The sequence below is a fragment of the Anolis carolinensis genome, chromosome 2, assembly GCF_035594765.1.
Source record: "Anolis carolinensis isolate JA03-04 chromosome 2, rAnoCar3.1.pri, whole genome shotgun sequence".
Taxonomy (NCBI): Eukaryota; Metazoa; Chordata; class Lepidosauria; order Squamata; family Dactyloidae; genus Anolis; species Anolis carolinensis.
This window is the reverse complement of record NC_085842.1, coordinates 112,927,008-112,941,465: the sequence shown is the minus strand read 5'-3', so window position 1 is coordinate 112,941,465 and position 14,458 is coordinate 112,927,008. Positions and strand designations below refer to the sequence as shown.

The 14,458-nt window shown below is 40.3% G+C and overlaps 1 protein-coding gene across 2 annotated transcripts in view; it reads left to right on the top strand.

The window, feature by feature from the left end:
• The window catches only part of ppp2r2b (protein phosphatase 2 regulatory subunit Bbeta), a 283,974-nt gene that overhangs the window by 19,359 nt on the left and 250,157 nt on the right, over positions 1–14,458 (top strand). The gene's annotated exons all lie outside the window — the stretch shown is intronic.

Genomic DNA, 14,458 nt, shown 5'->3' with positions numbered 1-14,458 from the left:
CTGGGCCTCACCAGACTACAAACCACAGAATTCTGCAGGAGGCAGGAAGCGGATTGAAAGTGGATCCATGCTCTGGTGTGATGAGGTTAAGTAGTAGGTCGCTATTTTCTGTTCCATCCCCGGGTCTCCCTTTTCTACTCATTTGTAGGAGTCTATTTTCAGGTTTCTTTGGTTGGGAGAGGGGTAGCCTTTTGGATCAGGATGACAGAATATGTTTAAGATACTTTAAAGGTTGAAAAAAAATGCTGAAGATTTGAGGGTAAATTGTTCAAACTTTTGTTTTTCTTGGATATGGTTTTCTTGCAGACCTTTGTGAGTTTCCACTGATGCCACATTCTTAACTGTTTGTGTACATTTTACAAGAATTGAAATTCATTCCTTACCCTAATGACGCATTATAAAGACAGAAGAAGGAAGCCTGTTTTGAATAACTACCTTAGGGTATGCTCAGGCATGGGCAAACTTCACCCCTCTGGGTGTTTTGGACTTTGCCTCCCACGATTCCTGGCCTCAGGCCCCTTCTTTTTTCCCCTCAGCCGCTTAAGCAGCTGAGGGGGAAAAGGAAAGGGTCTGTGGCCAGGAATTGTAGGAGCTGAAAACCCCAGGTTGAGAACCACTCCCCTATGAGGGAAAAGGCAAGATAAAAATAAAGTAACTAAATAAATCAGAACTCGAAGTCAAAATATCTAAAACAATGCCTTCTCCCATATCAGCTTGCTAGATATTTCAGAGCTTGTTGCATGTTCAAACACATCATAAAGTTAGGTTGGTGGGTACATGTGACAGGGCTTCTTGATAGCTGCGTCTCAACCGTGGAACATCTTCCCCAAGGAAGTATGCCTGGTCCCATATCTATTAAGCTTTTGGTGGGCATCCAAAACAGTGTTGCTCCACATGGCATTTGATGCTTGAAACTGCTGTTTTGACTGTTTCAAAACTAGATTCTATGACTGGTTTTAGAGTGCTTTTAGGAGGTTTAAACTATTTTAATGGAATTTTGAGATGCTTTTGTCTCTGTATTGTTTGAATTGTTTTTTATTTGTTCATCATCTTGGGATCCCTTATGAACTGAGAGGTTATTCATTTATTTATCATGTCAGAAGTGAATTGAAGGTACTGTACCGTTATAATCTATTAAAAAACCCAAACAAAGTTAAATTTGGCATTATACTAAATGTCCTTTGACCAGAACCTGGCCACTAGGAATGTCTCTGGTGCTGCTGTGAGAAGGTCCTCCATTGTGCATGTGGCAAGGCTCAGACTGCATTGTAATAAGTGGTTTGTGGTTTGCTCTTCACCGCACTTGCACATCCACTTTGTAGCCCCATTTCTTAACGTTAGCTCTGCATCTCGTGGTGCCAGAGCGCAGTCTGTTCAGCGCCTTCCAGGCCGCCCAGTCTTCTGTATGCCCAGGGGGAGTTTCTCATGTGGTATCAGCCACTGATTGAGGTTCTGGGTTTTAGCCTGCCACTTTTGGACTCTCGCTTGCTAAGGTGTTCTTGCGGGTTTCTCTGTAGATCTTAGGAAGCCGTTTCTTGATTTAAGGCATTGGCTTGCTGGCTGATATCCAAACAGAGGATGAGCCAGAGATGTTCATGCCTTGGTCCTTTCATTACAGGCTGCTATTTCCCGGTGATACAGAAATACTTTAAATATATAAAATAATATATTTACAGTTAATTAAATGTTAGAGCTGTCCTTGTCATACTGGCAGTGCAATCCAATACTGAGCTATCTTTTGAAGCTAAATGCACTTTTGGCTGAGTAATTTATTATTGGAAGATGGAGGTAAATGATATGTAGCAAATTGACCTCTGTCTCCATATTAGGCAAAGAATCAAACCTGTTATTTGGATGAATTATTCAGGCTATTTCAGAGACATTTTTTTCTAATAGGATAATACTTTTAAAAAATCTTGTCTATAGGAAATATTTCTAACTGCATTTTAATGCCTTGATCTTTAGACTTATTGTAAGTTTGCAAGAATATTTTGCCTAAATAGAATATTTATTCAATAAAGAATTAAAATGTTATTAAATGATGAAAAAATGCCTGTTATTATTGTTGAACATTTTCTTTGCATAGAATTATTTCCTTTTACTATTTGCTTCTAATCTATATGGCAAAAACAATATCCACTTTTCTTAAACAGCCCAGAATGCTCATAGTTGTCCCAGTGAATCCCATAAGCTGACCTTGCTCCTTCCCTCTTGTTTCCCGTCTATTTAAATCTCACATTTACTGAGGTTCTCTAATACATAAAATAACTGATAACTGAGCAAACAATTCATTTGTTATAAGCCAAAAAGTCAAGTAAACAAATCTTTCATTAGGTGACAACTCAACAACTACAAAAATCTTAAGTCTGTTGACTGAATCATGATTCCCAATATTGCTTTAATTACATGTACATCTCTGTCATATTTCAGAGTCATTGCCCTAACTGATCAAAGCTACTAAAATAGTGCAACCCTATGTTTGTTTAGGATTAAGCCACATTGGCTTCAGTGGGGTTTATTACAGTAGAGTCTTACTTATCCAACATAAACGGGCTGGCAGAATGTTGGATAAGCGAATATGTTGGATAATAAGGAGAGATTAAGTAAAAGCCTATTAAACATGAAATTAGGTTATGATTTTACAAATTAAGCACCAAAACATCATGTTATACAACAAATTTGACAGAAAAAGTAGTTCAATAAACAGTAATGCTATGTAGTAATTACTGTATTTACGAATTTAGCATCAAAATATCATGATGTATTGAAAACATTGACTACAAAAATGCGTTGGATAATCCAGAACGTTGGATAAGCAAGTGTTGGATAAGTGAGACTCTACTGTACTTGTTTATTTATTGGATTTATACTTTGTATTTCTCTCAAGATGAGATCCAAGTATGTATAGGGTCACTATACACCTTCTGCTTTTTAAGAGCTTATTTTCTTCATTGAAATTCCGTATTTGTACTTGTAATATAGTTTCCAAAACACACTTACTATAAACACATATTTAGTTAGTTTAGTGTGAGTTGAGGTCACTGAAGATCTATGTGAGCATCTGTCTTCTGTTATTGTCCTTGTTTGCCAGAAAAACTTTGGAAGTAAATAAACTCCTTTCAATTCATAAAGTTTTGGAAGTCTGAGAACTTTTTGATGGAACCATTGAGGTATAGAATGATTTTAGGTAAAGGAAAATGCAGGAAATCTGTGTGGAGAAAAGGAAGATCTGTTATATTAAGTATTGTATTTACTATGAAACCCCAAAGGAGTAATGGGTGAAAAGGTTTACCAAGGTTTCTTAATAAGATGGGGAGAAGGTTCAAATTCTTTCATCTGTTCCACCAAGTTGGTATTCATGAAAGCAGTTATCATAAGCGTAGTGATACCAGACCAATATAGTGACATGTTTGCATGACTTTGATGGAGATAGCTTTGCTCTTGTCAATCTCTGTGGACCTAATTAAAGACATTTAATTATTATTCCCCCATCCTCAGAGGGAATCTGTGAAATGAATCAACCAGTGAAAAACATTCTGCCATCTCAATGGTTTATAAGAGGTTGTATATTTGTGTATGTTTGGTGAAGCTAATGATATCCCACTACTTGCTGTATTGGCCCTGCCCTGTGTCACTGGGAGAATGTACACCCGTGGCTTTTTCCCTCCGTGTTCCCTAGACCTCACTGTTCCTGACAAAAAGAAACTAAACCACTAAACTATTATGAATAAAAAGTGATCTATTTTTCACAGCTACCTTGTTATGGGAAATTTCTGGGGGAATTTTGGCCATGGAAAATTGACCCCAGGACCTGTTTTGGTTACCCGTTCACACATGTATATGCTACTGCAGAATTCCATTATGTCTTCTGAAGGTTTTATTTAACAGACTAACTTTAGAAAAACCAGAAAAATGGTGGGAATTATGTGTCCTTCCAGAGGTTTATGGATTTCAAGTTGCAGAAGCTCTAGTCAGCATAACCAGTGGGAGAGGGAGTCCAATAGTATCTAAAGCAGTGGTTCTCAACCTGGGGTCCCCAGATGTTTTTGGCCTACAACTCCCAGAAATCCCAGCCAGTTTACCAGCTGTTAGGATTTCTGGGAGTGGAAGGCAAAAAACATCTGGGGACCTCAGGCTGAGAACTACTGATCTAAAGGGAAACAGACTATGAAGTCTGGAAAGAGGGACACAATTGCATAATGTAATTCTTAAATTCCAGAATCTGAGGGACCTTCTACACTATGCGAAACAACCCGCTTTCTCTCGGGTTCTAGTCCCCACCCTCAACCCAAATCCCAGGCTTTCCTGGGAGGGGTGGCTAGATGGCATCCCGGGTCAAACAATGGTTGACCTGGGATGCTATCCAGACTCCCCTTCAGCTCCTCATTTTGCCTCCAAAACTTACCAGAGAGGGATGCTAGTAGTGTAGACCGCTCTTTACAGTACTTCTGAAGTGAGAAAATTATGTCAAGAGATTTGGGGGGGGGGGGGGATTCCTCCTCCCTCCACTTCCTGATGTGCCATTTTCCTCATCAGGAGTCCTGTAGAGAGGGGCCTGTGCTGTAACTTTTGGGGGTGAAATGAGGGGCTGGGAAAGGAGGGGGTGCCATCCTGCTCCTCCAGGCTTTTGGGAGTCTGCGGAAGCGGTCCCGGCAATCAGTCCCCACAGGGCCCTCCTCTAAAGTTCACGCTGTTTAATTAATGCAGAGTTAAATGGGAAAACCCGGTTTACTCTGCATTCGCTTTTACCTGAGACATTGTTTGGACACCTTACATAAAAAGCGAGACAGGTCCTGCATTTTGGGCCTGTCTGGAAGGGCCCTGAATCTAAGGAATCTGAGTCTGCAACTCTCCCTGTTGAAGGTCAGCCTTAGGAGCCACAGAGCCAGGAGCCACTGGTAGCTGATCTATAATAATAATAATAATAATAATTTTATTCTTATATCCCGCCCCATCTCCCCGGAGGGACTCGGGGCGGCTTACATGGGGCCATGCCCAGACACGACAGCACAAATCAGATAAAACATTAAACTGAGCAGTAAAGCTTCAACATGATTAAAAACAGTCATAAAAGTCAATATAGACAATAATATTAAAATCCCGATTTGGGTCAAAAGATCCAGGCCAAGGTGCAAAGCAATATCAAGTTATCAGGGAGGGATAATTATACAGCAGGTGTAATACTTAAAGTGCTGAATGAATCCTAAAAACAATCCAGAGGGTCTACTGCTTAATAGGTAAATAACATGATCCCACAAGGATCAGTCAACGAAGGCCTTCTGGAATAGCCAAGTTTTCAGGCTCTTCCTGAAAGAAAGTAGGGTAGGGGCCTGCTGAAGCAGTTGAAGAAGCAGCACAGGGATTAATTTACAGATTATGTATGTAAATATTAGAATACAACCTAGAAGATAATTGAATACAAATAGTAATGATCTCGTGCACTAAAGATTTTGGAAAAAAATATTGAGTTAGATGATTGGGAATATTTATGTGAAAGAGGATTTAAATTCTCAGTAGCAGGATCTATTAGAGAGAACATGTATAACATGTTTCATATAAGCTATATAACAACTGAGATAATAGCTAAAATCGACAAATCTCACCGGGGTGATTGTTGGAGATCTAAAGTACAGAAAGGTACCCTTTTCATGCCTGGTGGACCTTTAAGTTGGTACAAACTTTTTGGAAAAATGTGTTTAAAGAAAAATAATAATATGATTACTAAAAAGGTTAAGGAAAAATCTAGCGATTTTCTTCTTAGAGCTAATTGGTGAAAAAAAATCAGTAAAGATGATGTAGAAATCTGTCAATACAGTTTTGTTGCAGCGAGAATAATAATAGCAAAATCTTGGAAAGAAGAAAAAGAACTATTGCTAAAGGACTAGAGACAAAAATTATTAGAATATATCCAAATGGCCAAGCTATTCAATGGCATATGAGGGGAAAACAATGAATACCTCACAACCTCTGAGGATGACTGCCATAGATGTGGGCAAAATGTCAGGAGAGAATGCTTCTGGAACATGGCCATACATCCCGGAAAACTCACAGTAAACCAGTGATTCTGGTCATGAAAGCCTTCGACAACACAATGAAGATTTTGTTAAGAAATGTAGACTTGCATTTGGATATCTAGGAAAGAAGACCAAAATAGATTTCAAAGCAGTCACAAGGGGAATTTATAAATGTAGGATAAGGATAGGGTTTTTTTGAGACATTAGTTTCACACTGGGTGGTGCCTGAAGACATGGGTGGTGGTTCACGGGTGGGGAGTGGGGGTGGGTTGGGGGAATGGCATACCTGTATTATCTGTATTTGATTATCTTTAAATGTTTTTCTTTCTCATATTCTGTACACCATTAATTCACTTAATAAAAACGTGCATATTAAAAAAAGAAGCAGCAGCACAGCTTCCAAGTCCATGGGCCCAGCAGGTGGAAAAGAAAGCAGAGCAGAGACAGTTAATGGACCAAGTGCATCTGATATATGAAATGTTCTATTTAACTTACATGTGCCTACTACCATTGAGTATAGAGAAATATTTCCTAAGTAATTGTGCCACCAAATATAGAACTGAAGTGGCAACAGGCTTATGATATTTCTAGGCAGAGCCCAAAATGGATACATTAAAGAAACAAAAGAATCACACTACAAAATTGTACAAGAAAAAAGGCAAATCTCAAAAATAACATTTTCTTAAAATGTGTATTCCTCTTAATACAGTACATGGAAACTTGTAACAACAAGGGATGCTATTACAGATGATTCCTAATGAAATCCCCCAAAGCTTAAATAAGATATATGCATTTTTGTACTGGTTGTTCCTACTTCTTGAAAGGATCCTGTGGAAACCATGTAAGCTACAAGGATACATAGAATAAATATTATATTTACCAATAGTAAACATTATATAATTTAACACAGGAGACTGAAGTAAGCAAGCTTTACTTAATACTTTGCAATTCGAAACTAAGTTCTGAAAGGCTTCTGTCCTATGTTTCATTTTATTGCTGACATCCTCCATTTATGAAAACTGTTGCTTCTTAATTTAGATTCTAGGGCAAGGGTAAATAATGTGTGTATTTTAAGATGTTGTTGGGCCATAACTCTGAACAGCCATCAGCCATAGTCAGCATAGACAATATTTAGGAATGATGGGACTTGTAGTTCAGCAACATTGGAAGGAACATTCTCTTCCTTGATCTAGGTCTTATCCTGAAACTGTTATACAAATATTATATAAAAGATTAAATAAGTGCTAAATAATAGTACCACAAAATATGATTGATTCTTCAAAAATATATCCTGCTTTGAAATGTAGCACTTTTGAAGAAAAAAATTATCTACATTTACAAAGTCTGAAATAGGATATCTGAAGTTTGTAGCTATAGCATCTCATTTTCACACTTCTTTCTTGATTAGCATCAATGAATATTTCCTCTGTTTTCAAGTTTGAGGAAAGGCCATCGCTCAGCAATAGATCTTGCATGCGATAGATTCCAGGTTCAGTCTCTACCATCTCTGAGTAATGTAAGGAGAGCTTCTGTCTGAAACCAGACAGACAGGTGAGGTTCTTTGTGAACAGTCTTTCAGGGCTTTGATTGTGCTTCTTTTTTGACTTGAGTGATGGTTGGAGTTTTTATGAAGGTATCTATCCATGTGTGTAGGTTTTCTGTAAACTGATGGCCCAATTGTTGATTGGGTTTGCAGATAACTAGAACATCTAGAAATGGCAGTTTTCCTTCCTTTTCTTTTTCCATGGAGAATTGGATTTGGGTGGATGCTGTTGAGGTGGTCCAGGAACTTGCTGAGTTCTTCTTCCCTATGGCTCCAAATGGTGAAGGTGTCATCAAAGAATCTGTGAACCGCACCTCCTCCAAGGTAAACTAAACCACCTAAACTGGCCTCTACAGGCCAATGGATACTCCATGGCCAAGAACAAGCCATGAGAATAAAGACAAAGATCCACCCAGAGGAAAAGTGTTCTTACCATGCATCAAGGGAACCACTGACTGTATAGGCAAAACTGATGAAGAAACACAACCTACAAACTATCTATAGACCCACTAAGAAAATCCAACAAAGGACAAGATCAGCAAAGGACAAGAGGGATCCTCTCACCACTGCAGGAGTCTACCGTATACTATGCAGCTGTAGACAAGTTCTTCATAGAGATCACCAAACGCAGCGCCCAAACACGAGTCAAAGAACATGAGAGGCACTGCAGACTAACTCAACCAGAGAAATCAGCCATAGCAGAGCACTTGATGAACCAACCTGAACACAGCATATGATTTGAGCACACAGAAATGCTCGACCACTCTTAACAACTGTCATGTCAGACTACACAGAGAAGCCATTGAAATCCACAAGCATGTGGACAACTTCAACAGAAAGGAGGAAACCATGAAAATGAACAAAATCTGGCTACCAGTATTAAAAAAACTCCAAAATCAGAACAGTAAATAAGGAGCAGCACTCTGAAAACAAAAGAATTCCAGACAGGAATCAATCAGGGGTAGCTAACGACTCTAAACAAAGGATTCCCCCAGGCCAAGATGTGAGCCTGGGAAGGCCATTTAACACTAACAAAGGTGATTAATTACAATATTCACACTGGCCTCCAACAGACAAAAGTTCTTCCCCCACCCAGGAACTTCCACATATATATAAACCTTCCTTGCTTATTTTCTCCATACCTCAACCTATGAGGATGCCTGCCATAGATGTGGGCGAAATGTCAGGAGAGAATACTTCTGGAACATGGCCATACAGCCTAAAAAAATACGAGTTCTATGATGCCTTGATCACAAGTCAACTGTTGGACTGGCATTTGGTCTTGATAGTAGAATGATGTCAGCATACTGTCCCACCCAACATATTCAATGATTCCATGAGCAACTTCCAGAATATTCTGCTGTTGTCCTCACAGTCATTTTCCTTGGTATTATGGTCAAAATCCAATTGCAAGGCCTATATAGAGTAGATCTGTGAAATCAGTTGATGAAGTCAACAGTGATGTAAATCCAGTTATTTCAGTAGTTTTGCTGTAGTTGAGAGTTAGGAATTGGCTATAGGCTTGAGTCTCTATGTATGCATTGATGTATATCTAATCTATAGAGAGTATTCATGTAATGAGATGGCCTGAGTATTTCAACTCCAAAATAGACACAAGTCAAATACTCAATTATGTAAAAATGCTTTCCTTCCCATGCAGAAGAGTGACTATTGTCTGCATCTACCGGTACAGTCTAGGCTGACTTTACAAAATCCCCCCTTCCCCACTTTCATATGGGTTAGGGGCACAAGATCTCTCCACAAAGATGGAAAACCTGATTAAAAAAACACTTTAAAATTTTTTAAAGATCACCTCTCTAGGATTCCTAGAAGTGACATTAATCATATCCATAAAGGTTAAACTTGCAAATGTGGAAGGCCAATTGTACTTACTCATTCTCCTTCTAAATCCCTTAACAACACTTGTTCTGTTAACATGCCCCCGCTTTTTCTCCCTGCTGATTTACAAGACTCTTACCAAAGGCCTCTCTAACTGCTGGGTTGTCCTGCAGTCTCCTTAGAAACTTGCCAAGATCTTGTTGGGTAACTATGCCAACTGACTATACACTAGTATTGGGAGTAGTTGCAACTTGTACTGCTGCTGGGAAGGAAGGAAGTGAAGCTGGTTTGGAAGGAAAAGGCTGCCTGTTTGCAAAGAGTCATGATCAGTTGCATAGGCTGGTTCTACTCACAATCATGCCAAACTGTAGACTGCCAGTCTATAGTGAGCTTCCAAAGAAGAAAGCCAATACTGCTTAAAGCCAACAGATTGTCCCCTTTCATTACTGTTTCCATCAGCGCCCAGTGTTGTAGACTCTAAAATCCACAAAACCTTGGGCCAACTGAAAAACTCAACATAGGTGACCCAATAAAGGTATCACTCTTTTGAAGACTTTGAATGTTATTGTATGTTGCTGCATGGCCACCCCTGAATTTGTGTACTTCAGAGCATTACACTAGTGGTGTTTCCCATCAGGGTTCCAGTCCAAGTATTGTTGTTAGTTGCTTTGATATGCTCCTTTCCCTACAATGAATTCAAAAGCAGGACACATTGTTTTTGGTCTTACTTTGTCTTCATAACAACCCTGTGAGTTAGTAATAATCTATCTATATCTATATATATGTAATGTGCGTTTTTACTCTGGAGTAAACAACAAAACCACTGAACCCAATCACACCAAATTTGGCCACAAAAGACATAGTCATCCAATCCATGTCTTTCAAACAAAAAAAAAACCCTAGAAAAATAAAGTCCAAATTAGAAGATGTGGAAAAGCCATTTTCTTCCTGGCTGCCAGTCAGAAGGGTAGGCACCGCCCCCTTTAGGCCCCACCACCTTGTCTCCTAACAATCCACTCAGCCACAATGGCAACAGGTAGAGTTAGGCCTCACTTAAGCTTCTTCCACACTGTTGATAAAATACAAATCTGATTTGAACTTGATGATATGACATTATAGACTCAAGGCCCGCACAGCTATATAATCCAGAATGCCAAGGCAAATATAATCCACAATATCTGCTTTGAACTGGGTTATCTTGAGTCTACACTGGCATATAATCCAGTTCAGTGTGGATTTTATACAGTTGTGTAGAAGGGGCCTCATATAATCCAGTTCAAAGCAAATAATATAAGATTATAAATATAATATATAAAAATTACTGTGGTATAATAAAAAAGAACAATATAATCAGGACAGTAAATAAAGAGTAACACTCGGAAAACAAGGGAATTTCAGATGAAGCCGAGATGGACTTTTGGAGGGTCTGCCCCCTTGAGAGAGAGACCCCGCGGCCCCAACAAAGAGGGATCGCTACTTTGGCGAGCTCAGAGAAGCCTGATTTCAGCAATTTTAGTTCCCTAAAATCCAATAAAAAGACTCTGCCAAAGTGAAAAAGCGCCACCGAGATGATTTATTAGCGATTCAGCTGAATAGGATGCGATGCCACAATCATTCATCAAGCAAAGCATGTAGATACAGAGAAAAATGCCATTTTTATAAGAAATACAGAGGTTTGCTTTTCAAATTTCCCATCCTCCTTCCTCCTCCCGGCTCCCTGGTGATTGGCTGGCGCACTTCAGCTGGGTGGAGGCTTGGCTGCCTGTCCCGCGCTTGAGCCAATCACAGGGCTTTCCCCGTCTCGGTGTTTTGCCCAACTAGAAGAGAGGGAGGCGGGATGAAGGGGGGACAATGCTTTCATGAATGGATTATAGTTTTCCATGCCCGGCAGCCCCTGAGTCTGGACATCGGCCTTCTAAGGGAGCCTGTTTTATTGTCTTGAGATGCGTCTGTCATAGATATTGATCGCTTATTCCGGGTTTTCCTGTCGTAATCAGATATAACACAATGGCAAGGCTGGGGTGGATGGTCTTTTGTGGAGGGGTTTGAATGGAACACGGTTTTAGGAAGGGGGACTTTCCGAAGGTCCCTTTGCTCCCCATTGATATGTGATGAAGGGTTTGCCAAAGGGAATTCATTCTGATGGGCCAACTCTGAGGTCAGAAGGGATTCCCATTGTTATTGTCCATGCAAATATGTTCTAAGATAATAGTCTTTTCATGACCACTGATCATCCTTTCAGTGACAGGGCGCTTCCTTTTGGGAAGGGAAGGGGGTGGAAAGGGTTCAGGGCAAAGTCAGATACATGTAGGAAAATATACAGGAATAAAAGGAATTCCCAGAGAAATCATATCCAAACCATTTCTACCAAAGCGACTAATAAAAGTGATAACCTTAATACAACATGAGTTCATAATTCATACAGGGAGATTTCATAAAATAGCTTGAAGACACTTGAAACTTGAAATGTATTGCAGAAAGTCCAAAGTCCCAAAAAAGGATTTGGTGGTCTTCACTGAGCCAAAGATGGGGTCCTGCAGCACGGGGATCGAAGCTGGCCTTTGGTCCTTGGAGAACTGTAACTCCTTCCCAGGGCTGAAGCCCAGTTGTTGGATTGCCCCTGGAAGGCTCCGTGGGGCAACCATCTCAAACTTCCAGAAGAGAGGCTTCACATGGGCGATGAGCGACCAGCCGCGCGAGAGAGAGAAACGGCGAATTGCAGACTTTGACAATCAGCTGTTTTCCCTTTAAATATAATCTCAAAATTTTAAAAGGTTATTCCCTGGGCATAGGGGCCCGAAATGCAAAAAGCGAGATAGCAGATTATGTTAGAATTTAGCCAGGAAAAGGATGACACCGAAATGGGGCCAATCCGTCAACTTGCGGATACCGGGGCCCATGGGAGTTCAGTATCCGCGGTTGGGAGAAACGTGGATTTGAGCTCCCTGGGACGCCTGGAAGGCATCCCAGGTTGGCCTGCAGTCTCCCACAGCCCGGGTAAGGTTTTTCTCTAATGTTAGTACAGTTTCAGGCAGAAAAGAGACACAATGTATCAGTTAGGAGAGGTTGAAGTTGCAACTTGGTTAATCTTTATTAGGGGTTTGTTACATAGTTGGAGCTGGGTAAGGAGATGAGAGAGAGAGAGCATATGGTAGGATAGAGTCCCTGATTGAGGCTGCTGCTGGGGCACATTTCATCCTTTCTAGCCCAATTTGGCGTCCAGGAACTGCGGAACTCCCTGCAGCTTGTCAGATCAGCTTAAAGACAGGGGTCTGGGGTGCCCTTGATGACACAGACAGGAAACAATCAGGGCCAGCTAACACCTCCCAACAAAGGATTCCCCCAGGCAGAAAGCAGCCAGGTTTTCAAGCTACAAGGCCATTAAATGCTAATCAAGGTGACTAATTGCAGCATTCATACTTGTCACATCAGACTATTCATTGCCATTCAACCTGGCCAACCAAGATCTCCCCTAGGTAGAAAACACCCAGGGCTTTGAAGCCATGATGTTACTCCGTCCCATTCAACCTGGCCAACAAAGGATGCCCCTATATAGAAAGTGGCCAGGCTTTTAAGCTGCAAGACTATTCAGTGCAATTTAAGCTGACCAAACAAGGATTCTCCTACAAAGGAAGCAGCCAGGCTTCGAAGTGACTCTTTGATTGAGGGTGCTACTCCAGCTCGCCAAACAAGGATTCCCCTGGGTATAACACAGCCAGGCATTGAAGCTGCAAGGCTATTCAGTGCAATTCAACCAGACCAACAAAGGATTAACCTTGGTAGAAAGTGGCCAGGCTTTGAAGCAGTGATACTACTCTGTACTATTGAAGCTGACCAACCAAAGATTCCCCAAGGTAGCAAGCAGCCAGACTATGAAGCAGCGAGGCTATTCATTGCAATAGCAGCCCAAAAAACCATCCCCTACAACGCAAGTACCCAGCCTTCCAAGCAGCAAGCCTATTCCATTGTATTCCAGCTCACCAAACAAGGATTCTCATAAGAAGAAAATGGCCAGGCTTTTGAGGCTGCAAGGCAATTCACTGCTATTCTACTTGGCCAACAAATGATTCCCATAAACCACAGCAACGAGTGGCCAGGAGCAGCTAGTATAGTAATAAAACTTTATTTCTAGACAGCCTTCTCTCCCTGAAGTGACTCAGGGCGGTTTACACACACAAAACAAAAATTCAGTGCCTTAAATGAGTACAAACACATCAGAAATAATACAAGATAATGCACAGTAACAACAGTGAACTTACAACAAAAGAATTAAACATCAAAATGGAAAAAAAACAAAAACAATCCAATAAAACATAATAAGATAAAACATGTGTAAACATTACAACATATACCTTAAAAGCAATTAAGATACAATTGCATTAAAAATGGCTAACGGCAGTGTTCATTTAAGATATATCGTAGCAGCCATATAGTACAAGTGGGTTAGCCAGCGTTCTCCATTCGCTAAAGTGCATAGGTGCGTTTTCAGATGTTTCTTAAAGGAGAGGAGGGTGGGGGCCATTTTTATTTCTTTAGTGAGGTAGTTCCAGAGACAGAGTGATTGCAGAGAAGGTCCCCTCTTTTGTTCCTACCAACCGAGTTAGATCAACCAAGAGTGACTAGCCCAATGAATATCATATTTCAGTGAGAACTGGATAATATGAAAGAGAAGGGAAGCCACCCAACTTGCAATGGGCAGTAAGCATCACTCTATGCACTGCACAGCGAACTTTAGAAATGTGAAATGTGACTTTTCCAGGGTCCTTTAGTCACTTATCATTTGTCTTCTTAAAATCATTGCTCTTGAGAATGCTTTGACAGCAAAACAGAACTTATTTAAATATTTAAGGCCATTTTATTCCATTGCTAAACACAAAACCACGATAGGGGATAGAAGCCAGTTTGTTAAACGTTATGTGGATAGAAGCCAATGAGTTCAATGTGTAACTGTGTTAGAAATATAGATAAGCATTCTCTTAAGAATTATAATTGGAGGCATTGACACCACAGAAAGATTTTTCTGGCATGAACTATAATCTTCAGATGGAGACAGGCAATTGAT